A 27,812-nucleotide genomic window follows, 5' to 3' on the forward strand; every position below is an offset into this window, starting at 1 on the left:
GGAAACTTCAGAAGGATGAGGAGTAAATATTACATCAAAATGTCCATTCAAGTCAGTCTCACTGTCTCCAGTAAACATGAGGTGAGTGGCATGAAAATAAGATGATCTTCATGTTCCCAAAAGTCCTCACGTCTCAAAGGTTGGTGAATAAATGATATATTTCTTCAAAATGACCTTGGATCCTATGCTAATTATTCTTCACTGATACAGTGTTGTCAGATTATGAGGTGGACCCTAAAATTGATTTTCTCAGATTTCTGAAATGCATTACATATATTTGGAGAAGGCAATGGCAATCCACTCCAGTACTCTTGCCTGGAAAATCCCATGGGTGGAGGAGCCTGGTAGGCTGCAGTCCATGGGGTCACTAAGAGTCAGACATGACTGAGCGACTTCACTTTCACCTTTTTTTTTAAATAGGATGAGCAATGCTTTTTATTTTATTTTTTTGTCAGTATAATAAAGGTATAATTTTATAGATAAAAACACATTTTAAAATTTTAAATAAAACTAGAATGATTTGTAGTGATTTAATATTGACAAAAATTATTAATCACTTATTAAAAATATATATTCATTGTCTGAACTTCCACATTGAGTAGTTTTAATTCTGCTAAATATGTTTGTCCTTGGAGTATTTTATTTTATTTTTCAGTTTCCATTTTCTTTTTTTTTTTTTTTTTTTACTTTATTTTATTTTACAATATTGTATTGGTTTTGGCATACATCAACATGAATCCACCACGGGTGTATATGAGTTCCCAATCCTGAACCCCTCTCCCACCTCCCTCCCCATACCATCTCTCTGGGTCATCCCAGTGCACCAGCCCCAAGCATCCTGTATCCTGCAACAAACCTAGACTGGCGATTTGTTTCTTATATGATATTATATATGTTTCAATGCCATTCTCCCAAATCATCCCACCTTCTCCCTCTCCCACAGAGTCCAAAAGTCTGTTCTATACATCTGTGTCTCTTTTGCTGTCTCACATACAGGGTTATCGTTACCCTCTTTCTAAATTCCATATATACGTGTTAGTATACTGTATTGGTGTTTTTCTTTCTGGCTTACTTTCACCTTTTACTTTCATCCATTGGAGAAGGAAATGGCAACCCACTCCAGTGTTCTTGCCTGGAGAATCCCAAGGACGGGGAAGCCTGGTGGGCTGCCGTCTATGGGGTTGCACAGCATTGGACACGACTGAAGTGATTTAGCAGTAGCAGCAGCATAAGAAATCCATTTATGAAACAGTAATACACTCCAGAAACAACGCTGCATACTTTGTAGAGTTCACTGTAACAGGTTAGATTTTATGACTCTTACATCACAGAAGAAAAAAAGGACAATAATAAGTTAAGAAACATTAGATAAGTAAGAGAGAAGAAACTTTGAATTCAGTTCTGCTAGGACCAAAATGCATATACTTTTTATTAAACCATCATCCTCTATAGAAAATATTAAAACTATAAAGCAAAATGTTTTCAAAATATTTGGTTTGCTTAGCACAGCTTTGTTAGTATGGGAGATGAGAGCACTATCATATGTGTGTAATTATTTATAGATTTTCACAGTACAATGTGTATATAGACTGGTTTATCACTAAATAACATGATTTTTAAAAATTTTATCTTTAAGTAAAGTAGGAATATAATTACAAAACCACGGCAAATTTGGATTTCCTCTAATGTTAGGGAACATTAACTTCAGGCTAATCATTAAATGGAATCTGTGTGGAAAGGCAATTTCCCTGTCATCTGTAAGGTACTGATATTCTCACCAGTGTCACTGTATTTAAAACAAGTCAAGGCAGGGAATTTGCTAATCTCTTCAATAATGAGGCCAATTATAAGATTCACTTATCAATTACATACTCCATCCATGAATTGAGGGATATTGGGGATAATTTCATGGTCAGAAATAATTATTAAATGGAAAACATCCTTTTTTTGGCTATTCCATTCTGGGAGTCTTTGGGGGTTTTACATTTACATGAGGTATATTTTTAAAAGTACGTGACATAGGAATATTTTTAAACATATAAGTATAAAGAAGGAAAACAGCTATCGACAAGTGAGTCTAAGCACCCACCATATGGATTCTAACGTTGTAATTATTCTGTTCTTTTTCATTTTAAAGCAACTGTTAGTGGTAATAATTTTTCAACTAATTAAAGACCAGATGCTACTTAACAAGCTAGACACCCAAATAGGAATCTGAAACCTGCTAAACAACCTTTACTGCCAGCCAGCTAGCTGAATCACCTCCTGTCACTGGCATGAAATTGATTATTTTTTGTTTTGTTAAACGCATGTTGTTGTCACACAAACTGGATCTCCAGCATGTTTTTCTTTCAGAAGAGTTGAACAATCTGACAGCCTTTTCCATCTCATTTTTTGGATGAGGTTGAGACCTGTAAAAAGGTCCTTCATCTATCTTTGTAAATATAATTATGGCAAGGCTGTGGGGAATTGTATTTTGCTAAAAGAAGAAAACTTGAAATGCAGAATGTAACTACACACAACAGCTCAATATTACTTAGTGAATGACAATGAGACAATGGTGCTATGTAAAATCATTTTCATATATTCAGGAAAAGTATTATCCCCCCAAATAGTTACATTTCTACATATAAAACTGAAGGTTAATTTTAACATTAATGATTTTTTTGCTTAAGAATATTTAAATAATGAAATGATAGTGCCAAGATACATTTTCTTTTTATATTTTCATAGAGAAATAAACTTTCAAAATGTAGTTCTTTAAATATTCACCATGGTTTTCCCTCTATGAGAGTTCAGAATGGGTTATCTTACAAAACAAACAAGTCTCCCAAACTGCTGGAGGAAATAACAAATTTAGTATTGATGCTATCAAAATTTTCTAAATGGAATATAATACTCAAAATGTGTTTCTGACTATTTTAAACAGTTGTTTCTGGTCAAAACTGAGTAAGTAAATCAAACTGAAATCCAGAGATGATTACTCATGCATGACAAGTTGACTTTTCCTTGATTCATAAAGAGAATTCAGAACAATCTCTCAGAATCGTCCAATGGCTGGCAAATCCCCACCTGTCAGACACCTTAGAAATTGGCAGAGGGGAAGTCTACATGTCACATTTCTAGTTGAACTGAATAATTCTTAATAGCCTGGAAGAGTTTATGCTATTGACAGAAGTGTCAGACGCTACTACGGAAGAGAGATAACTGTCTCCCACTGCTTGCTTTGCTGTGGTGGTTTTCTGTAGCCATATTCCTGTGCTCCAAGCACAGTGGGTGCTCAATAAACACTGTTTATTGACTGCCATTACATCTGTTGTGAATGACAGTGAGTGCCTCCATAGATCCCCCGGCAGCTCTACAAAAGGTAAGGACATCTACTAGGTAACCTGGGGATGAAGTGTTCAAGCCCTCAGCAAGAGACTGGCTCTGACTCTACAAGCGTGGAGTTGGATTGGAAAAGATATGAGAGGATGGCAATGTAAAACATATTCTGACTCTTTCTTGGGTGCAGGATGTAAGCAGTGTTTAGGATGTAAATTATGGCTGAGTCTTCACCAGGGTGCCTCCCATGACAGATGCTGTGGCCGGTAGGCAATTTCTTGAGCTGAAAATTTATCTTCTCAATGCTGACTATTGCTTACACTAGAAATCGAAATTGCCTTTGTCAGGTGTGCCAGTAGGGAAAGCAACGGTAACTGAAAGTCTTTTATTCTACAATTCTTCATGCCTCCATAATGCTATCATAGCAAGTTCCTAGAAGGCAGGTCAGATCCTGTCACAATTACACTTAAACACATTAATGACTTTCTCCACTGCCTGTGAGATCACATTCAGGGTCCTTAGCTTGGCAGATGAATCCTATGTGATTTGGCCCTTGCCTCCTTCTTTTAAATTTCTTGTCTGACTCAGATTTCCTTGGATAATAACAAATCACCTATCTGGCATTTAAAATTTGCTAAATGCTCTTTTATGTACTTTATATATATAAACTGTCTTGTCATTTTTTAAAAAGTTTTGGGGCTTCGCTTCCTGGCATGTGAGATCTTAGCTCCCCTACCAGGGATTGAACCTGTGCCCCCTCCATTGGAAGCATGGAGTCTTAACCAGTGGACTGCTGAGGAAGTTCCTAAACTCTCTTAATTCTCAAATAACCCTATGAGACTTGTACTGTTATATTTTTGCAACCTTTTAAAGATGAAGAAACTAAGGCACAGAGAGGGGAGGTGATTTGCCCAAGGTTATGTATCTTGTGGAAGTGAGATTCTAACCCAAATCCACCCAATTCCATGCTCCTGGCCACCACACTATTTCAGTAAATGCTCAGGAAAACCTCTATCCTGAATGACTTTTTTCATGGCTGACTGGGCTCCACCTTTAAGACTCCGTTAAGGAATGTCTTTCCCTATAAAGCTGTCTCTGCTATTTCAGATAGAGTTGCCTTCTCTCTCTTGCTCTCTTTTTTAATTGATACTAGACCTTGGTGATGAAGAAGGCAATGGCAGCCCACTCCAGTACTCTCTCCTGGAAAATCCCATGGTAGGAGGAGCCTGGTGGGCTACCGTCCATGAGGTCGCTAAGAGTCAGACACGACCAAGCAACTTCACTTTCACTTTTCAGTTTCATGCATTGGAGAAGGAAATGGCAACCCACTCCAGTGTTCTTGCCTGGAGAATCCCAGGGACGGGGGAGCCTGGCAGGCTACCACCTATGAGGTCACACAGAGTCAGACACGACTGAAGCGACTTAGCAGCAGCAGCAGCAGCAGACCTTGGTGAAACCTAGCAATAATCACAGCTACAACTGCCACCTCCGCAACAATATCAGTAATAATTAGTATATATCTATCTCTTATTTTGGCACTTACTATGTGTCTAGCATTGTTGTATATCAAGTTCAGTTTCCACCAGAGCACCGCACAAAATCATGACACAGAGATGTTAAGTGACTTGCCCAAGGACAGGCAGATAGCAAGTTACAGAGCTAGGGTCCAGATTCAGATCTGCCTATGCCAAATGTGGGACCACTTGTGAAAAAATTGAGATGGTTGCAGCAGAGTGTTAAACTAAGTGTTGTTGTTCAGTCACTAAGGAGCGTCCAACTCTGCTACCCTATGAACTGCAGCACACCAGGCTTCTCTGTCCTTCACTGCTGACCAAGTGTGGGCTCCTTTAAACATGAGTACCTGTGTGAATGCACTGAATGCATAGCCATTAAGCCATTCAAGGAGGAGCCAGTGGAAATGCCACTAAATAAATACTCATTAAATTCCTGGGTATGTTACTGATTTTAGGACTGAGATACATAAATGGATATGCTAATGTTTAACAATTCTTGCATTTCCAGAATATATCTCACTAGTCTGTGATACATTTATTTTTAAGGTGGTACTGGCTTTTACTTGCTAATATTTTATCTATAATTTTACATTTATATTTTTTCCTGCTGTTATTAATGATATAAATATTAAAGTTATATATGTTTCATTAAAAGCATTCAAAAATCTTTTCCCTCTAGAAATATTAATGTTTGTATATCCTTATGATTACAATAATCTAGTCTCCAGGATGTGCTAAGAATTTCTCTGTGAAGGGATACACATATGGGGCTATTCTGAGTAGTCTGTCTTTAGAAGTATTATTTCGTTCATGAAAATAGCTTGGTTTAACCATTCTATCTTCATTCTAATCAAATTTGGTAAATTTTATTTTCAATGTATATTTTCCCCTTTATCTAGGTTTCTAAATATAATTTGTATGGATTTATATAATCTCACGGTTTTTTTTTTTCTATTTCAATTGTTCTTTCCCTTTATCATTTTCAACTTATAAATTTGCACTCTTTCTCATTTTGTTTTTATTAAGTTACTTAGTGCTTTGTCTATTTATTTTCAGAGAATCAGCCTTTTATTCCCAATTTTTGCCCTGTTTTCTTTCACTAATCATTTTTTTAAACATTTGCTTTTATTTCATTTTTCTCTTCCTAGCTTTTAAGTTTGGACTTAGTTGATGCTTTATCTCCTTAATTCTCTTCATTTTTAGACATTCATAAGTTTTTATTTCTACTTTCTCTTTTCTTCTGCAGTTGCATAACAAAATTCCCACTAGATGTGTTATTATTTTCTTATTATTAATTCTAGTTTTATTGTGCACTGATCAAAGAATATTGTTCATATTATTTCTACTTTAAGGGTTTTAATGAAGCACTCATTGATACTTAATTTATAATTGAGTTTTTTGTGAAAACTAAATTAGTTCTTAAGAAGGTATATTCTGTGCTGTTGTTGTAATTGTTGTTTAAGTCTCCAAGTCATGTCTGACTCTTTTGCAACCTCATGGAATCTAGCCTACAAGGATCCTCTGTCCATAGGATTTCCCAGGCAAGAATACTGGAGTGGGTTGCCATTTCCTTTTCCAGGGGATCTTCCCAACCCAGGGATCAAACCCATGTCTTCTGCATTGGCAGGCAGATTCTTCACCACTGAGCCATCTAGGAGCCCACGTTCTTTATACGCATGTAAAGTTTCAGGGATAAAGATGTAACAGAACATATCAATAAAAGTTACCTTAATAATTATAGTATTTAGATCTATTTGTTTATGCAGCCTCTCTTGAACTAAGCACAGTGTGTAAAGGTGTCAAAGGTTAAAGTGTTCTATTATTTATGAGTTTCTGTTTATTTCTCCTTGTATTACTTGTTCTTCTGCTTTATGGAATGGTTGCATCATCTGCTACATAATCATTATTATTAAGTTCAGTTCAGTTCAGTCACTCAGTCGTGTACGACTCTTAGCGACCCCATGAATCGCAGCACGCCAGGCCTCCCTGTCCATCACCAATTCCCGGAGTTCACTCAGACTCACATCCATCAAGTCGGTTATTCCATCCAGCCATCTCATCCTCTGTCTTCCCCTTCTTCTCCTGCCCTCAATCCCTCCCAGCATCAGAGTCTTTTCCAATGAGTCAACTCTTCGCATGAGGTGGCCAAAGTACTGGAGTTTCAGCTTTAGCATCATTCCTTCCAAAGAAATCCCAGGGTTGATCTCCTTCAGAATGGACTGGTTGGATCTCCTTGCAGTCCAAGGGACCCTCAAGAGTCTTCTCCAACACCACAGTTCAAAAACATCAATTCTTCGGCACTCAGCCTTCTTCACAGTCCAACTCTCACATCCATACATGACCACTGGAAAAACCATAGCCTGACTAGAAGGACCTTAGTCAGTAAAGTAATGTCTTTGCTTTTGAATATATTATCTAGGTTGGTCATCACTTTTCTTCCAAGGAGTAAGCATCTTTTACTTTCATGGCTGCAGTCACCATCTGCAGTGATTTTGGAGCCCCAAAAAACAAAGTCTGACACTGTTTCCACTGTTTTCCCATCTATTTCCCATGAAGTGATGGGACCGGATGCCATGATCTTCATTTTCTGAATGTTGAGCTTTAAGCCAACTTTTTCGCTCTCCTCTTTCACTTTCATCAAGAGGCTTTTTAGCTCCTCTTCACTTTCTGCCATAAGGGTGGTATCATCTGGATATCTGAGGTTATTGATATTTCTCCTGGCAATCCTGATTCCAGCTTGTGTTTCTTCCAGTCCAACGTTTCTCATGATGTACTCTACATATAAGTTAAGTAAGCAGGGTGACAATATACAGCCTTGAGGTACTCCTTTTCCTATTTGGAACCAGTCTGTTGTTCCATGTTCAGTTCTCACTGTTGTTTCCTGACCTGCATACACATTTCTCAAGAGGCAGGTTAGGTGGTCGGGTATATCCATCTCTTTAAGAATTTTCCACAGTGTATTGTGATCCACACAGTCAAAGGCTTTGGCATACTCAATAAAGAAGAAATAGATGTTTTTCTGGAACTCTCTTGCTTTTTCCATGATCCAGTGGATGTTGGCAATTTGATCTCTGGTTCCTCTGCCTTTTCTAAAACCGGCTTGAACATCAGGGAGTTCACAGTTCACATATTGCTGAAGCCTGGCTTGGAGAATTTTGAGCATTACTTTACTAGCATGTGAGATGAGTGCAATTGTGCGGTAGTTTGAGCATTCTTTGCCATTGCCTTTCTTTGGGATTGGAATGAAAACTGACCTTTTCCAGTCCTGGGGCCACTGCTGAGTTTTCCAAATTTGCTGGCATATTGAGTGCAGCACTTTCACAGCATCATCTTTCAGGATTTGAAACAGCTCAACTGGAATTCCATCACCTCCACTAGCTTTGTTCGTAGTGATGCTTCCTAAGGCCCACTTGACTTCACATTCCAAGATGTCTGGCTCTAGGTGAGTGATCACATCATCATGATTATCTGGGTCGTGAAGATCTTTTTTGTACAGTTCTTCTGTGTATTCTTGCCACCTCTTAGTATCTTCTGCTTCTGTTAGGTCTATACCATTTCTGTCCTTTATCAAGCCCATCTTTGCATGAAATCTTCCTTTGGTATCTCTAATTTTCTTAAAGAGATCTCTTCTTTCCCATTCTGTAGTTTTCCTCTATTTCTTAGCATTGATTGCTGAAGAAGGCTTTCTTATCTCTTCTTGCTATTCTTTGGAACTCTGCATTCAGATGCTTATATCTTTCCTTTTCTCCTTTGCTTTTCGCCTCTCTTGTTTTCACAGCTATTTGTAAGGCCTCCCCAGACAGCCATTTTGCTTTTTTGCATTTCTTTTCCATGGGGATGGTCTTGATCCCTGTCTCCTGTATAATGTCACAAACCTCAGTCCATAGTTCATCAGGCACTCTATCAGATCTAGGGCCTTAAACCTATTTCTCACTTCTACTGTATAATCATAAAGGATTTAATTTAGGTCATACCTGAATGGCCAACATTATACATTTTGTTCTATAATATTCCAATCATCATTGTCATGCTTAATGTTTTTTGGCATGAATTCCACATCATCAGTATTCAGATTAGAACTCCTAGTTTCTACTTTATTTCAGTTTTTGATATAAGATTTTCCCATATATATTTGTCCACTCTTCTAATTTTAATCTTATTGAAGAACTTTATTTTAGAAACTGTCTCTTATCTAAAACAGAATTGACTTTTGGTCAGTAAGGAAGTCTAAAATAATCTTTCTTTTAGTAGGTGAGTTAAGCACACTTGTGCTTATTAATGTGGTTGATACATTTCTTCTTAACTGAGTCTAGTATTTTATATATACTGAAGCACAAGCTGGAATCAAGATTGCCAGGAGAAATATCAATAACCTCAGATATGCAGATGACACCACCCTTATGGCACAAAGTGAAGAAGAACTAAAGAGCCTCTTGGTAAAAGTGAAAGAGGAGAGTGAAAAAGTTGGCTTAAAACTCAACATTCAGAAAACTAAGATCATGGCATCCGGTCCCATCACTTCATGACAAATAGATGGGGAAACAGAGGAAACAGTGGCTGGCTTTATTTTCTGTCCTCGAAAATCACTGCAGATGGTGATTGCAGCCATGATATTAAAAGATGCTTACTCCTTGGAAGGAAAGTTATGACCAACCTACACAGCATATTCGAAAGCAGAGAAATTACTTTGTCAACAAAGGTCCGTCTAGTCAAGGCTATGGTTTTCCAGTGGTCATGTATGGATGTGAGAGTTGGACTATTAAAACAGCTGAGCACCAAAGAATTGATGCTTTTGAATTGTGGTGTTGAAGAAGACTCTTGAGAGTCCCTTGGACTGCCAGGAGATCCAACCAGTCCATCCAAAGGAGATCAGTCCTGGGTGTTCATTGGAAGGACTGATGTTGAAGCTGAAACTCCAGTACTTTGACCACCTGATGCAAAGAGTTGACTCATTTGAAAAGACCCTGATACTGGGAAAGATTGAGGGCAGGAGGAGAAGAGGATGAATTAGGATGAAATGGTTGGATGGCATCATCGACTCAATGGACATGGGTTTGGCTGGACTCCGGGAGTTGGTGATGGACAGGGACGCCTGGCGTGCTGTGGTTCATGGGGTTGCAGAGTCAGACACGACCAAGCAACTGAACTGAACTCCTTTCTGAATGTGTTCTATTTTCTCCTTTTCTATTTCTTTTGTTATTTATGAAGGTTTGGGGTTTTCTTCCAGAGATCACCTTTTTAATAACACCTTTAGTGATGTCCTCAGTCCACATTTCCTTACTTAGGTTTCTATTACAGATATTCTCAGGGTTGCCTGGTGGCTCAGTGGTTAAGAACCCACTGAGTTTGAGATGCAGTTTTGATCCCTGGATCAGAAAGATGCCCTGTAGAAGGAAATGGCAACCCACTCCTGTATTCTTGCCTGAAAAATCCCTTGGACAGAGGGGCCTGGTAGGCTACAGTCCATGGGGTCACAAAGGGTGGGATATGACTGAGTGACTAAACACACACATACCTCACTTTTATGAAAGACCTACATTTTTACCTGTTTTCACTAATCTAAAGTAATCTAAAGAGGATTTGCATTTTTAGGAAAAAAGATAAAAAGTGAAAATAGCACTCAGCATTTGCTTTGCAGCTGTGATTGTAGAGGCAGTACACATCTAGAGCAGTGAGAAAGGCACAGCAAGCTCCTTCCCTGGGAACTGCACTCAGCATCTCAGCATCAAGCCATTATCACTTTGAACTGTATCCATGAGCATCTGTGCTTGATCTCAATTTATTCTGTGCATCTGTTAGCAAGGTGGGTCCTGAGGTAATTGCTTCTTGCTTTGTGACTTTTCAGCCTATGAAAGGTTTCTTAGGAATGCTCTGCTTCAGCTGGTGACAAAACCTGTATTTGACCTACCAGTTCTTAGCAATACCAGCTGACCCCACCTCTTTTTAAAATGACCATTGCTGAGCTTATTCTAATTCCTTCTTCACTTTCTCTTTTTTCCTTTTCATAGCAATATTAATTAATGTCATAGGAGATGACATTCTTCTCACCTTGATTGTCTAAGTTACACAATTAAATACTAAATGATCATTCTAAATTGTTTTTCTTGGGGATGGTCTTGATTCCTCTCTCCTGTACAATGCCGCGAACCTCCATCCATAGTTCATCAGGCACTATGTCTATCACATCTAGTCCCTTCAATCTATTTCTCATTCCCACTGTATAGTCATAAGGGATTTCGTTTGGTCATACCTGAATGGTCTAGTGGTTTTCTCCACTTTCTTCAAGTTCAGTCTGAATTCGGCAATAAGGAGTTCATGATCTGAGCCACAGTTAGCTCTTGGTCTTGTTTTTGCTGACTGTATGGAGCTTCTCCATCTTTGGCTGCAAAGAATATTCAATCTGATTTTGATGTCAATCATCATTTGATGTCCATGTGTAGAGTCTCCTCTTGTGTTGTTGGAAGAGGGTGTTTGCTATGACCAGTGCATTCTCTTAGCAGAACTCTATTAGCCTTTGCCCTGCTTCATTCTGTACTCCAAGGCCAAATTTGCCTGTTACTCCAGGTTTTTCTTCACTTCCTACTTTTGCATTCCAGTCCTCTTTTTTTTTTTTTTTTTAGTTATTCTGATATTAATGATGTGAAAACTGAGGTTCAGGGAAATTAAGAAACTGGATCATCAAGTCCATAGAAAGGAGGTTCATTTGCTTTTCTATTTGTTCTTTACTCCTAGATCAAAATCTTAAATGCACTGAATTTAAGCATACAGCAACTATTTAACCCATACATCAACTGAAGTAAAGTTGCGGGATATAAAATCAACACACAGAAATCGCTTGCATTCCTATACACTAATAATGAGAAAGTAGAAAAAGAAATTAAGGAAACAATTGCATTCACCTTTGCAACAAAAAGAATAAAATACTTAGGAATATATCTGCCTAAAGAAACTAAAGACCTATATATAGAAAACTATAAAACACTGGTGAAAGAAATCAAAGAGGACACTAATAGATGGAGAAATATACCATGCTCATGGATTGGAAGAATCAATATAGTGAAAATGAGTATACTACCCAAAGCAATTTACAGATTCAATGCAATCCCTATCAAGCTACCAGCGGTATTTTTCACAGAGCTAGAACAAATAATTTCACAATTTGTATGGAAATACAAAAACCCTTGAATAGCCAAAGCAATCTTGAGAAAGAAGAATGGAACTGGAGGAATCAACCTGCCTGACTTCAGGCTCAACTACAAAGCCACAGTCATCAAGACAGTATGGTACTGGCACAGAGACAGAAATATAGATCAATGGAACAAAATAGAAAGCCTGGAGATAAATCCACATACCTTATCTTTGACACCTTCCTATCTTGGACACCTTATCTTCAACAAAGGAAGCAAGAATATACAATGGATTAAAGATAATCTCTTTAACAAGTGGTGCTGGGAAAACTGGTCAACCACTTGTAAAAGAATGAAACTAAAACACTTTCTAACACCATACACAAAAATAAATTCAAAATGGATTAAAGATCTAAATGTAAGACCAGAAACTATAAAACTCCTTGAGGAGAACATAAGCAAAACACTCTCCAGCATAAATCACAGCAGGATCCTCTATGATCCACCTCCCAGAATACTGGAAATAAAAGCAAAAATAAGCAAATGGGATCTAATTAAAATTAAAAGCTTCTGCACAACAAAGGAAACTATAAGCAAGGTGAAAAGACAGCCTTCAGAATGGGAGAAAATAATAGCAAATGAAGCAACGGACAAACAACTAATCTCAAAAATATACAAGCAACTCCTGCAGCTCAATTCCAGAAAAATAAATGACCCAATCAAAAAATGGGCCAAAGAACTAAATAGACATTTCTCCAAAGAAGACATACAGATGGCTAACATTCCAGTCCTCTATAATGAAAAGGACAGCTTTTGGGGGTGTTAGTTCTAGAAGGTCTTGTACGTCTCCATAGAACTGTTCAACTTCAGCTTCTTCAATGTTACTGGTTGGGTAGACTTGGATTACCATGATATAAGATGGTTTGCCTTGGAAACGAACAGAGATCATTCTGTCACTTTTGAGATTGCATCCAAATACTGCATTTCAGACTCTTTTGTTGACTATGATGGCTAGTCCGTTTCCTCTAAGTATTCCTGCACACAGTAGTAGATACAATGGTCATCTGAGTTCAATTCACCCATTCCACTCCATCCTAGTTCACTGATTCCAAGAATGTCAATGTTCACTCTTGTCATCTCCTGTTTGACCACTTCCAATTTGCCTTGATTCATGGACCTAACTGGAGAAGAAGATGGAACCCCACTCCAGTACTCATGCCTGGAAAATCCCAAGGACAGAGGATCCTGGTAGTCCCTGGGGTCGCAAAGAGTCGGACGAGACAGAGCGACTTCACTTTCACTTTTCACTTTCATGCACTGAAGAAGGAAATGGCAATCCACTCCTTTGTTCTTGCCTGGAGAATCCCGGGGAAGGAGGAGCCTGGTGGGCTGCTGTCTGTGGAGACCAACAGAGTCGCACTCAACTGAAGTGACTTAGCAGCAGCAGCTTTGACCTAACATTCCATGTTCCTATGCAATATTGCTCCTTACAGCATCGAACTTTGCTTCTATCACCAGTCCCATCCACAACTGGGTATTGTTTTTGTTTTGGCTCCATCCCTTCATTCTTTCTGGAGTTAATCTGCCACTAATCTCCAGTAGCATATTGGGCACCTAGTGACCTGGGGAGTTCATCTTTCAGTGTCCTATCTTTTTGCCTTTTCATACTGTTCATGGGGTTCTCAATGCAAGACTATTGAAGTGGTTTGCCATTCCCTTCTCCAGTGGACTAAATTCTGTCAGACCTCTCCAACATAACCTGTCCATAATGGGTGGCCCCACATGTTATGGCTTAGTTTCATTGAGTTAGACAAAGCTGTGGCTGTCTGAAGAGGCCTTACAAATAGGTGTGAAAAGAAGGGAAAGGAAAAGCAAAGGAGAAAAGGAAACATATACCCATTTGAATGCAGAGTTCCAAAGAATATCAAGGAGAGATAAGAAAGCCTTCCTCAGTGATCAATGCAAAGAAATAGAGCAAAACAATATAATGGGAAAAACTAGAAATATCTTCAAGAAAATTAGAGATACCAAGGGAACACTTTATGAAAAGATGGGCTTAATAAAGAACAGAAATGGTACAGAATAACAGAAGCATAAGATATTAAGAAGAGGTTGCAAAAATACACAGAACTGTACAAAAAATATCTTCACGACTTAGATAATCATGATGGTGTGATCACTCACCTAGAGCCAGACATCTTGGAATGTGAAGTCAAGTGGGCCTTAGGAAGCATCACTACGAACAAAGCTAGTGGAGGTGATGGAATTCCAGTTGAGCTGTTTCAAATCCTGAAAGATGATGCTGTGAAAGTGCTGCACTCAATATGCCAGCAAGTTTGGAAAACTCAGCAGTGGCCACAGGACTGGAAAAGGTCAGTTTTCATTCCAATCCCAAAGAAAAGCAATGCCAAGAATGCTCAAACTACCACACAAATACACTCATCTCACCTGCTAGTAAAGTAATACTCAAAATTCTCCAAGCCAGGTTTCAGCAATACGTGAACTGTGAACTTCCAGGTCTTCAAGCTGCTTTTAGAAAAGGCAAAGGAACCAGAGATCAAATTGCCAATATCTGCTGGATCATCGAAAAAGCAAGAGAGTTCCAGAAAAACATCTATTTCTTCTTTATTGACTATGCCAAAGCCTTTGACTGTGTGGATCACGATATACTGGAAAATTCTGAAAGAGATGGGAATACCAGATCACCTGACCTGCCTCTTGAGAAACCTATATGCAGGTCAGGAAGCAACAGTTAGAACTGGACATGGAACAGCAGACTGGTTCCAAATAGGAAAAGGAATATATCAAGGCTGTATATTGTCACCCTGCTTATTTAATCTATATGTAGAGTACACATTGAGAAATGCTGGGCTGGAAGAAACACAAGCTGGAATCAAGATTGCCGGGAGAAATATCAATAACCTCAGATATGCAGATGATACCACCCTTATGGCAGAAAGTGAAGAACTAAAGAGCCTCTTGATTAAAATGAAAGAGGAGAGTGAAAAAGTTGGCTTAAAGCTCAACATTCAGAAAATGAAGATCATGGCATCCAGTCCCATCACTTCATGGGAAATAGATGGGAAAGAGTGGAAACAGTGGCTGGCTTTATTTTTCTGGGCTCCAAAATCACTGCAGATGGTGACTGCAGCCATGAAATTAAAAGACGCTTACTCCTTGGAAGGAAAGTTATGACCAACCAAGACAGCATATTCAAAAGCAGAGACATTACTTTGTCAACAAAGGTCCGTCTATACAAGACTATGGTTTGTCCAGTGGTTATGCATGGATGTTAAAGTTGGACTGTAAAGAAAGCTGAGTGCTGAAAAATTGATGCTTTTGAACTGTGGTGTTGGAGAAGACTCTTGAGAGTCCCTTGGACTGCAAGGAGATCTAACCAGTCCATTCTGAAGGAGATCAGCCCTGGCATATCTTTGGAAGGACTGATGTTGAAGCTGAAACTTCAATACTTTGCCCATGTGATGTGAAGAGCTGACTCATTGAAAAAGACCCTGATGCTGGGAAAGATTGGGGGCAGGAGGAGAAGGAGACGACAGAGGATGAGATGGTTGGATGGCATCACCAAATCAATGGACATGGGTTTGGGTGGATTCCAGGAGTTGGTGATGGACAGAGAGGCCAGGCGTGCTGTGTTTCATGTGGTCACAAAGAGTCAGACATGACTGAGCAACTGAACTGAACTGAACTGAACAGAAATTGTTCTGGCAAAAATGTCATAGCAAAATTTGATTGTATAACACTCAAATTTTTGTGTACTACTCAGGGCTTTTGGATATAATATTCCCTGAGTTTTGGCTGTTTTTATAACCTGGTAAATCTGTTTTTATAACCATGATAATTGAAGGACAGTTTCAGTTCAGTTCAGTTCAGTTCAGTCACTCAGTCATGTCCGACACTTTGCAACCCCGTGAATCACAGCACTCCAGGCCTCCCTGTCAAAAACCAACACTTGGAGTTCATTCAAACTCATGTCCATTGAGTCAGTGATTCCATCCAGCCATGTCATCCTCTGTCGTCCTCTTCTCCACTTGCCCCCAATCTCTCCCAGCATCAGGGTCTTTTCCAATGAGTCAACTCTTCGCATGAGGTGGCCAAAGTATTGGAGTTTCAGCTTCAGCATAAGTCCTTCCAATGAACATCCAGGACTGATCTCCTTTAGGATTGACTGGTTGGATCTCTTTGCAGTCCAAGGGACTCTCAAGAGTCTTCTCCAACACCACAGTTCAAAAGCATCAATTCTTCGGTGCTCAGCTTTCTTCACAGTCCAACTCTCACATCCATACATGACCACTGGAAAAACCATAGCCTTGACTAGACGGACCTTTGTTAGCAAAGTAATATCTCTGCTTTTCAATATGCTATCTAGGTTGGTCATAAGTTTCCTTCCAAGGAGTAAGCATCTTTTACTTTCATGGCTGCATTCACCATCTGCAGTGATTTGGGAGCCCAAAAAAATAAAGTCTGACACTGTTTCCCCTGTTTCCCCATCTATTTGCCATGAAGTGATGGTACCGGATGCCATGATCTTCGTTTTCTGAATATTGAGCTTTAAGCCAACTTTTTCGCTCTCCTCTTTCACTTTCATCAAGAGGCTTTTTAGTTCCTCTTCACTTTCTGCCATAAGGGTGGTATCATCTGCATATCTGAGGTTATTGATATTTCTCCCAGCAATCTTGATTCCAGCTTGTGCTTCTTCCAGCCCAGCATTTCTCATGATGTGCTCTGCATATAAGTTAAATAAGCAGGGTGACAATATACAGCCTTGACATACTCCTTTTCCTATTTGGAACCAGTCTGTTGTTCCATGTCCAGTTGGAACTGTTGCTTCCTGACCTGCATACAGATTTCTCAAGAGGCAAGTCAGGTGGTCTGGTATTCCCATCTCTTTCAGAATTTTCCACAGTTTATTGTGATCCACACAGTCAAAGGCTTTGGCATAGTCAATAAAGCTGAAATAGATGTTTTTCTGGAACTCTCTTGCTTTTTCGATGATCCAGCAGATATTGGCAATTTGATCTCTGGTTCCTCTGCCTTTTCTAAAACCAGCTTGGACATCTGGAAGTTCAAGGTTCACGTATTGCTGAAACCTGGCTTGGAGAATTTTGAGTATTACTTTACTAGCAGGTGAGATGAGTGTATTTGTGTGGTAGTTTGAGCATTCTTGGCATTGCCTTTCTTTGAAATTGGAATGAAAACTGACCTTTTCCAGTCCTGGGGCCACTGCTGAGTTTTCCAAACTTGCTGGCATATTGAGTGCAGCACTTTCACAGCATCATCTTTCAGGATTTGAAACAGCTCAACTGGAATTCCATCACCTCCACTAGCTTTGTTCATAGTGATGCTTCCTAAGGCCCACTTCACTTCACATTTCAGGATACCTGGCTCTTGGTGAGTGATCACACCATCGTGATTATCGGGGTCATGAAGCTCTTTTTTTGTACAATTCTTCTGTGTATTTTTGCCCCCTCTACTTAATATCTTCTGCTTCTGTTAGGTCCATACCATTCGTTGGAACTAAAATCCTTGGCTTACATATTTCTATCCTTAAGCAGTTTTTAATGATATTGTTAGGTTGTCTTTATTTGTCTGTTATTGGCAAAAAATCTGAGGTCAAGTTTTTTTTCTATTTAAGTGACTTGTTTTCTGTTTATTTTTGTACTTTATTGATGTCCTGGGGATTTTGTTATCTTTAAAACCACTTCTTTTACTATGTTTTTTGAGATGATAAAACTGAACCAATCTTTCCAGATATACAAGGTTATCACTTTAATACATAATTGCAAGGATTTTATTTTCATAGAGTTTTCTTGGAAAATAGTTTTAATTCTGTGGCACTGTTTGGTGTTTCTGCATAGAATTTAAAGAGGCATATGTTTGACATTTTTACTTCTTAAAAATTACTACTCTTATAATACTATGTATTTTCAATGTGTTTTCCTGTTCTTATAAATTTCTTCATACCTCTACTAGAATCCCTTTATTATATATTCAGTTGATCAGCTTCTAATTTAGTCTTAATTGGTAAGATTTTTTTCCCAATACTTTCTTATGTCCAATGCACTCTTGTTTGACATCTCCCTGTTTTTTAAACTATTTCTTTTTTTCTTTGACCTCTGACAGATGAGAACTTTCCACCCTGAGCCCTCCATGGAAGGTCTATGCCCAGTTCCTGCCTTTTCTCCCAGCAAACCCTACCCCTGAGCAGTCATCATGTTCCTCTGTTTCTGATCCAAATCCTGAGCTTAAAATTTTAACCTGGACCCAAATTCCACTTGAGCAATAAATATGGGAATTGACGAGTCCTTCTCTTTCTGAAGTTCAATGGAATGAAAAGCGTGTGTAAATTTGGACTCGAGAAGCCTCTAGTTCTGCAGTGTGACTAGGACTTGGATGGGACACAAAAATGCAAAAAGAGGCCAAAAGGCAGGGAGGGCTTCCCAGTGACATGGAATCCGTCATCCCTCTCACTTGTCGGTCCCCAACATTCTTGCTGCATGAAGGGTCATTAACCATCAGGGACCACTTGTGGATAAAGAAATCAATGGGTTGGAATTCTCAGGCTGTGTGAGGGAGAAGAATCCTAATATCTAATGTTCCTGGACCTTAGTTCATTCTTTGTGAGGCCATAGCTAATGCTTCTTACTTCAACACTCACTTTTGGATAATGTAAATACATGGCATATAATGTAAACTGTTTTAAGTATACAATTAGATTATGTCTTAAACTTGTTTTTCCACATTTCCTGGACCATGTTTATAAACATTATTTTACTTCTCTTTTGCAGAAATTCCAATTCCACAAATTTTTCTATTGAACAGCTTTGCTATTTACATACACATACAACATTATTTTTTCACTTTTCTAACAATGACTAAAATACAATAAAATAAGTATTGTTGTGGTCTCTTACACAATATTGCTCACCCATGGAGAATACAAGTTTCATGAGAACTCAGTTGGATGATGGATTACTAGAGGGTCCCTATTATCTCATCCATGGGATGCAAATGGACATTTGTGGCTGAGAGAAAGGTTGGTGTAGAAACATTACTTGTGTTTTAAATCTCAGGCTGAAGGTGACAGCTAGGACCCACAGGGGTGGGAAACCCAAACCAAACTTCACCAACAGGCACATCTAGACAGTAGTGAGCATCACCATTCTAGGCTTAGAGGCCCTTCCCCGACCCACCCAACCTCCCAGAGCAATGTCCTCTTCAGTAAACCCCTGCAAGGAAATTTGATTGAGAATCAAGGACAATATAAGCAGGGTTGTCCCGAGGATGCTATTATTATTGTCCTTTGGAAAGATGCTTAGTGCCCAAACTAATTTGAATATAGAGAGAAAAAGTGAAGTCTCTCAATTGTGCCTGACTCTTTGTGACCCCATGGACTGTGTCATACCAGGCTTCTCCGTTCATGGGATTTTCCAGGCAAGAATACCAGAGTGGGTTGCCATTTCCTTCCCCAGGGGATCTTTCCAACCCAGGGATCTCACTCAGGTCTCCCACGTTGCAGGCAGACGCTTTACCCTCTGAGTCACCAGGGAAGCCTGGAAATACAGAGAGAAGAAAGTCCAGCTAATTCCATAGTTTTATAGAGGTTTCAGCACTTCCTGTTCGACTGGAAGCTCTCAGTGATTAAAGTTTTGGGTGTTTTTTTATTAAAAAAAATCAGAAATCAGGAGTGTGCATTTGCAGAGATGAGACGATCTCTTACTTTGTAGTTAGGGATGCGTGGGTTAGTCACTCAGGCATGTCTGACTCTTTGCAACCCCAAAGACTGTAGCCTGACAGGCCCCTCTGTCCATGGGATTCTCCAGGCAAGAATATTGGAGAGTGGCTTGCCCTTCACCTTCTCCAGAGGATCTTTCCGTCCCAGGGATCGAACACCTGGTCTCCTGCATTAACAGACAGATTCTTTACCATTTGAGCTACAGGGATAGGGGGACCAGAATCCTTTAGAATCACTGCCTTAGCTGAAGTCAAGCACAGCCTCTCCCAGTTATCCAACTGAATCCTAGTTTAGGTATAGCTGAAGGGATTCAGCAGATGCAACAAAGTCCCAATCCTTAAAGGTGATGAGGCTCAGAATTAGCCCGACTCAAATACATTTAAGATTTAAGTCATCTTCCCACCTTTTCAGGGGAAGATCTTGACTTGCCCTTGTACCAGGACTCTTTGAATGGGTGGAACACAGGTCATTTATGGCGTTTGGTGATTGTGAATGCTGACAGAAGCACTACTAAGTACAATCTATATAGCTCCCTTAACACTCTAAGTGAGAAGGGCCTGTAGTACCTCAGAGAGAAGTTGAGACTGTTGTGCATGCTCAGATGTGTCTGTGACCCCATGGAATGTAGCCCGCCAGGCTCCTCCGTCCATGAGATTTCCCAGGCAAGAATACTGGAGTGGGTTGCCATTTCCTTCTCTAGTGGATCTTCCCAACCCAGGAATCTAGCCCACATCTCCTGTGATTCCTGCATTAGCAGGCAAATTCTTTACTATTGCACCACCTGGGAAGCCCTGTCTACAGATACAAATCTTCTAATGCCAGGGCTCAGCAGAAACCCGCCCTGGATCTCACTCACACCCATGCTTTCTGACTTCTTCTCAAACCTCTTTCAGGTGGCAACTATTTCCATCCAGAAACACCACTATCCCTCCATACCCACTGAAACCTCAATCACTTAACCCGCATCCCTCTCTGTTCCTTCAAATTCACTTTACTTCCAAAAGTGTCACTTTATGAACTTCCCTAAGTTGTATTTCATGTTGCTATTGGAAATTTTTTAAATTCGTCATTTTCTATCAGCTTACAAGTTTCCTCCTATAGCCTTGAAAGTACAAGCTGCTCTAAATCATGATGAAGTACACTTCCCTTTACAAGACTCCTATAACCATTAAGAAGAAAAATCACGGGCCAGGGTGGGAACATTTGCTGCTTGTTTACAGAGACACCTCTCGTGAAATCTTACCTGATAAGCTTCCCATCCCCCTTTCTCTCTTTTGTTGATCCTCTTCAGCCTGGGAGGACTTGGTTTCTCTGCACAGTGGCAATCAATGTGTGCTTTTGTCTCCATGACCATGTCTTTCTGCCCCTTTCTTACTACTTCAGCTTCTCACACGATGAATTAGATAGAACTAGCTATCGATTCAAGCACTTTTCATTTGCTCAATCTCCCGTATTTCATGATACTTGATCTCTCTTAAAATTTCCCTTGGTCACTCAGAAATCTGAAAAGATACCCTTTTATCTTGGAAAATATAATTTTTCCCAGTCATTTCACTGACAGAGCAGAAACTGTCACTGTCTGGAGTACTCAGACCTGTTTTTGACCCAAGAAGACCCTCCAGCACTCAGGAACACCCACGATCATCTCCTTCCATCACCTTCAACCGCTTTTCCTCCACTGTCCTCTCTGGTTGCCCTTCTTGTTTCAAAAATTCATCCAAGAAATTTCACAGATTCATGTTTTACAGTGACATATTGAAATGGTTGCCCCTAAGCTAGAAAAGTGTTCCTGGGGTTTAAAACTCAATACCCATATTTTCTCATTCTGAGAAACATAAGCATTCGTAAAATTGCTTGAAATCCTTTTCTTTAAAGCCACATGCTCCATCTTAAGTTTCAAATCTCAGGAAGTCTTTCCTACATGTGGCTCTCATCTTCTATCCCAGGCCCTAGAGATTCTCTAAAACAGTGGTCCCCAACAATTTTGGTATCAGGGACTGGCTTCCTGTGGAAGACAATTTTTCCACAGATGTGGGTAGGGGAGATGGTTTTGGGATGATTCAAGGGCATTGCATTTATCATGTATATTATTACTACATCAGGTCCATCTCATATCATCAGGCATTAGATCCCAGAGGTTGGGGAGCTGTGCTCTAAGAAACACCATCTTTGAAAAAAAAATGTTTTATTTTGTATCGGAGTATAGCCAATTAACACTGTTGTGATTAATATCAGGTTAGTTTCAGGTGAACAGTGAAGGGATTCAGCCACAGACATACGTTTATTAATTCTCCTAAACTCCTCTACCATCCAGGCTGCCACATAACGCTGAGCAGAGTTCCATGTACTTTACAGAAGGTCCTTGCTGTTTATCCATTTTATATAAACAGCAAGGACCTACTGTATATATACTATTTATAGCATAAATATAGCAGTGTGCACATGTCCATCCCAAACTCCCTAACTATGGCTTCCCCCATCCTTCTCCTGATAAGTTCGTAGACACACCATCTATTTTGATATGGGATGAAACAAAGGCCCCCAGCCATTAGACCTTCTTTTTTAATTTTTATTTTTTATATGAAACTGTAACATTGACATGAGACTTGGGAAATGCAGAACAAGGTTATATACAGTTTCACTATATAGGAACTTCTACATGTTCATTAAAACAACCTGAGATCTTTAAGAACACCCATGCTGGGGCTTCAGATTTTATTTTGTGAGAATCTCTGGAAAGGGACCCTCACTGGAATAGTTAAAACCTCTCCGGGTAATTCTAACGTCCAGCCTGGGTGCAGTTCATATTTTCTGAAGTCCCTGCCCGCCGAAGCAAAAGGAGGTGGGAATAGACCCAGGAGGCCCCTGCACTCAGGTGAAGGTCCTGGCAAGGTGCACCTGATGCTTCTCTAAAGCAGCAGATTTCATCCCAGGCTGGGATTCCCATGTGAGAATCACCGAGGGAGCTTTCCACAAATGCCTGGGACCCAGATCAAAATAATTAACCGTGAATCACCGGGGGGTTGGCCTTCGAAATGCCTTCCAGCTGATTCCACTGTAGAATCAGGTTTGGGAAGCTGTTTTACAGCAGAATTCATTTGCAGACTGACTCTTTCGCTGAGTTTACAGACTAGTTCATTTAACCTGGAAGTTATATTGAATTGTACATGTTAGTCAAAGTCGAAGGCATTACAACATGGACCGCAGCCCACCAGGCCCCTCCGTCCATTGGATTTTCCAGGCAAGAGTACGGGAGTGGGGTGCCATCGCCTTCTCCAAGGCAGAATAACAGGGAAATACATTTCCTCAGGAAATACTTCTGGGGGATATCTTGTCTGGGAAGAACCTCCATGCAGTGAGTGCCTACCTAAGAATGCACGAAGCCTACCAGCTAGCTTGACGAACTGTGCTCCTGGTGATGGGAGGGGACCAATCACATTCAAGACGTTAGTGGCCACACCTACCTCCCACGGGCTTAAGAGCCGCCAGAAGCCGCTGGAGCTGCGAGGAGGAAAACCTCTTTCTGCACCCTGGAAGCTCCGGAGTCTTGCACTCCAGCAGGGCAGAGGAAATGCCAGCTCTCTCCAGGTCCTGGACAGAAAATAGTCAAGAATAAAAGCGAAGGTAAGTTGAGAGGGAACCTGTTGACTGTGTGTTTCTGGGAGGACAGCTGGGTTATTTGTCTTTCGTTTTTATTTCATAAGTATTTTGGAGCCGTTACAATTTGTGTCCTGTACACTTCTCTGTTCTTTACGAATAGTAAATATTGTAATACTTAGGGCAAGCCTGTTGGAAGGTGTTGTTACTATGCTCATTTTACAGAGAAGAAAACTGAGGCACAGCATGGCAGCTACTCTAAACACGGATTCATGGTTGTAATGTTAGAGCTGACGGGGGCGGGAAATAAGAGTCTGGTATTGTGGTTCCTGAGCCCATGACTTTAAAACTGTTCTCTGCTGCCTCTCAACTACTTGATGGCATATTACTTTGCAGATTCCTAGTTTCAATGGGATTATGTGGCCGCTTTGATATTTTATGTTAATTATTGCATTAATCGCTAGAAGTTCCATTTAGATTGTTTGTGCCTTCCTAGGGCTTATGTTCCTGTGTCACCTCCATGCTTGACCATAGGAGGTCCACTTCTCACACCTCTTTTAAAGTCTTTCTGTACCGATTTTTTCATTTGTGTCATTTGGGGGTCTATTGATTGATTTATTTGCTAGTGATGAATTGTATTTCTCTGTGTCATTGCACATCTGTTAACTCAAACTAGACCAGTAATTTGCATTTCACATTGTTGGGTACTGGATATTTTTGTTTCTATAAATAATGTTGGACTTTGTTCTGGCTTGCCATTAAGTTATTTAGAACCATAGTGATGCTTTGAAGGAGTCTTCGGTAGTTGCTACTTTTGGTTGATGGATAATGGTCCCACTACTGAGGCCATACTTTTCTGAGCACTGTATTTGAATCAACCTTGGATACGGTTTTTTTACATTCTTGCTTTAGAGGACCAGGTTCTTGCTGGCCCTGAGCGACCCCAGGGAACTGTTTATATTTTACATGTTTGAATATCTGATTCAAGGTGTTTTCATCTGCATAAAGGTTGACTTTGAAGGCGAAATTTGAATTTTCACCCAAAGCATAATTTAATCTCGATTTATAAATTCTTATGTTTCTTTTGTATGTATGTTTTCTGCCATTATCCATGTACTTTAAGATACTGTATTTTTCTTATGTACAACCCTTTCCCCAATAAATATTCACCATATTCATATGCATATTAATAAAAATGCACTTTATACCAATAAAAAGCCTTGTACTCAAAAGCCTAGTTATCAGCCTAAACCCCTCACTCTGCTTATAACTGGACTGGAGAACTAGGATTTTTTTTTTTTCTTCTTCTTCCTGAAGAAATAGTCATTAAATATTTGAAAACTTGTCCAAGGTCACATAGTTAACATAATTAGTACCTGATTCAGGTTTCTTAACTGATATGCTAAATCAGCTCTCACACTTGATAAATAGGAATCTGACATGAAGAAAACTATTTCTCTAGCCTGTCCTCATTATTAGAGGTGTAAAATCAAATTTTTATACTGATAATTAGTATTTTCCAAAAAAATTGTTTTAATTATTACATTTGTTAAAACAGTACATATTTTATCCAAGACTAGTTCAAAAGGGTAGAGAGATTGTACTTAGGTCCAAATACAGCAAGGAAAAGTGAATGATAAGGACATTAAGGGTGGAGGGTGAGGAAACTGATCATGTATCAAGGGTGGATAATTCTTACCTAAAATGGACTCAACAGAATTCTTGATAAAGGCAAGCCAATGTCATGGTTTAGTCAAGAGAGCTCAGAGGAGCCTAACTAGTTTGGTCATGGAGACAAATAAGTAGAAAGTTATCCATGTTTATGAATTAGAAAAATTAATATTGTTAAAAGGTCCATAGTGCCCAAAGCTATCTGAAGGCTCAGCACAATCCCTGTCAAAATTTCTATGGCATTTTTCACAGAAATAGAAGAAGCAATCCTAAAACTTGTATGGAAAAGCAAAAGACCCCAGATAGCCAAAGCAATCTCGAGAGAGAACAAAGCTGTAGGCATCACATTTCCTAAGCTCAGACTACACTACAAAGCTATAAAAGTGTTGAACTGATATAAAAATGGGCACTTAAGCCATGAAGGAGAATCAGGAACCCAGAAATAAGCCTTTACATATATGGTCAACTAATCTTTTACAAGGAAGCCAAGAGTATTTAATGAACAAAGTGTAGTTGCTGCAATAAATGATGTTTGGAAACTGGATAATCACATGCAGAAGAATGAAATGGACTTATCTAACTTAAACCATTCACAAAAGTTAATTCAATGAATTAAAGACCTAAAAATGAGAACTAAAACTATAAAATTCCTGGGAGAAAACATAGGGAAAATTGTCCTTGACAATAGTAATATTTTCTTGGATATATAACATCAAAAGCAAAAATCAACATGTAGAGTTATGTCAAACTAAAAAAACAAACAAAACTTCTGTGCAGCGAAAGAAATCGTCCTCAAAATGAAAGGGCAGCCTGTATAATCGGAGAAACTATTTACAAGTCATATATCTGACCATAGTTGATATCTGAAATATATAAAGTAGTCATATAATTCAATAGCAGAAACAAACAGAACCACACACACACACAATCTAATGTAAAAATGGAGAGAGAAACTGAATTTTTCCAAAGAAGGCATACAAATGACCAACTGATATATTAAAAGGTACAACATCACTGATCATCAGGGAAATGTAAATCGATGACAATATTACCTAATATCTGTTAGAATTGTATCCTCAAACATACAGGAGAACACAAGCATTGGTGAGGATGTGAAGAAAAAGAACCATTGTGCACTGTTGGTAGGAATGTAAGTTGGTACAGTAACTATGGAAAATGATATGGAAATTCCTTTAAAGAATCAGAAATACAACTACTGGATGATCTGACAGTCTAATTCTGGGTGTATAACTTAAGGATATAAGCACTATGGACAGTAAGCAAAATAAAGAAACAACCTACAGGTCCATCTTGGTGGCATTAGTGGTACAGAACCTGCCTTCCAATGCAGGAGACGTAGGACATACAGGTTCGATCCCTGCCATGACCTGGAGGAGGGCATGGCAATCTACTCCAGTATTCTTGCCTGGAGAAACCATGGACAGAGAGCCTCGCAGGCTATAGCCCATGGGATCGCAAAGAGTTGGACACGACTGAAGTGACTTAACACAAACGTCCTTCAATCAATGAATCAATAAGATGTTGTGTACATATATATTACACAAACACAATGGAATTATTCAGCTGTGAGATGAAAGGAATCCCTAACCATTTGCAAAAACCTAAGTGAAACTTGAGAGTATTATGTTGAGTGAAATAAGTTAGAGAAATACTGAATGATCTCACTTGTATATGGAATATAAAAAAGCCAAACTCAAGAAACAAGAGTAGCATGGTAGTCACCAGAGGCTAGGGTGTCAGGGAAATTGGGAGTTGTTAGTCAAATGGTGTGAACTTTCACTTATAAATGGAATAAGTTCTGGGGATCTAATGTATGACATGGTGATTATAGTTAATTTTGTATTATATATTTGAAAGTTGCTGAGAGTAGATCTTAAATGTCTTCTCACCACAAAGAAAGAAATGTCATTATATTTGACATGAGAGAGGCATTAGTTAATATTTATGATGGTAATCATTTTGCAATATAGAAGTGTATTAAATCAATGTTATATACACTTTAAATTTACCCAATTTTGTATGTCAATTATCTCTCAATAAAGCTGAAAATAATAAAGTTTGGTCAAAGAGGGAGTCTTGTCAAAACCATAAAAAAATGTAGTTTCTACTCTTTTAAGACAGTGTTACTTTTTCATTACTCCTAGAAGATGACCAAAGAAATTGTGTGCAGAAACAAGATGCCATAGGTAAATGAGATTTTAATGAATACATAGTATAAGCAAAAATAGAACAGCTATCATCATCATGATGAAAAATTGAACTCATCAAAGGATTTAAATAATATAAGAATAAGTTTATTGTAATGAGCTTAATTTCTCTTAAAATTATCAAGAAATTGTAACATTAGCATTATTATTTGACATTTTATGTTATTTTCATTTTTATATGAAAAGTTAATTTTGTTAGAAGAGCCAATGCACATAATTGCATTTTACTTCGATAAATTCAAATCTGGATCTTTTAATGGGATCTTTTTAAAACAAGGCTGTAGCAAAACTTCACTGCATTTTACCAAGAAACCTTGTCCATATATGTAGTTAACTTAGAAAGCATCACTATGAACAAAGCTAGTGGAGGTGATGGAATTCCAGTTGAGCTGTTTCAAATCCTAAAAGATGATGCTGTGAAAGTGTTGCACTCAATATGCCAGCAAATTTGGAAAATTCATGAGTGGCCACAGGACTGGAAAAGCTCTGTTTTCATTCTAGTCCCAAAGAAAGGCAATGCCAAGAATGCTCAAACTACCACACCATTGCACTCATCTCACATGCTAGTAAAGTAATGCTCAAAATTCTCCAAGCCAGG

This window comes from Budorcas taxicolor, chromosome 6, assembly GCF_023091745.1.
Source record: "Budorcas taxicolor isolate Tak-1 chromosome 6, Takin1.1, whole genome shotgun sequence".
Classification (NCBI taxonomy): domain Eukaryota; kingdom Metazoa; phylum Chordata; class Mammalia; order Artiodactyla; family Bovidae; genus Budorcas; species Budorcas taxicolor.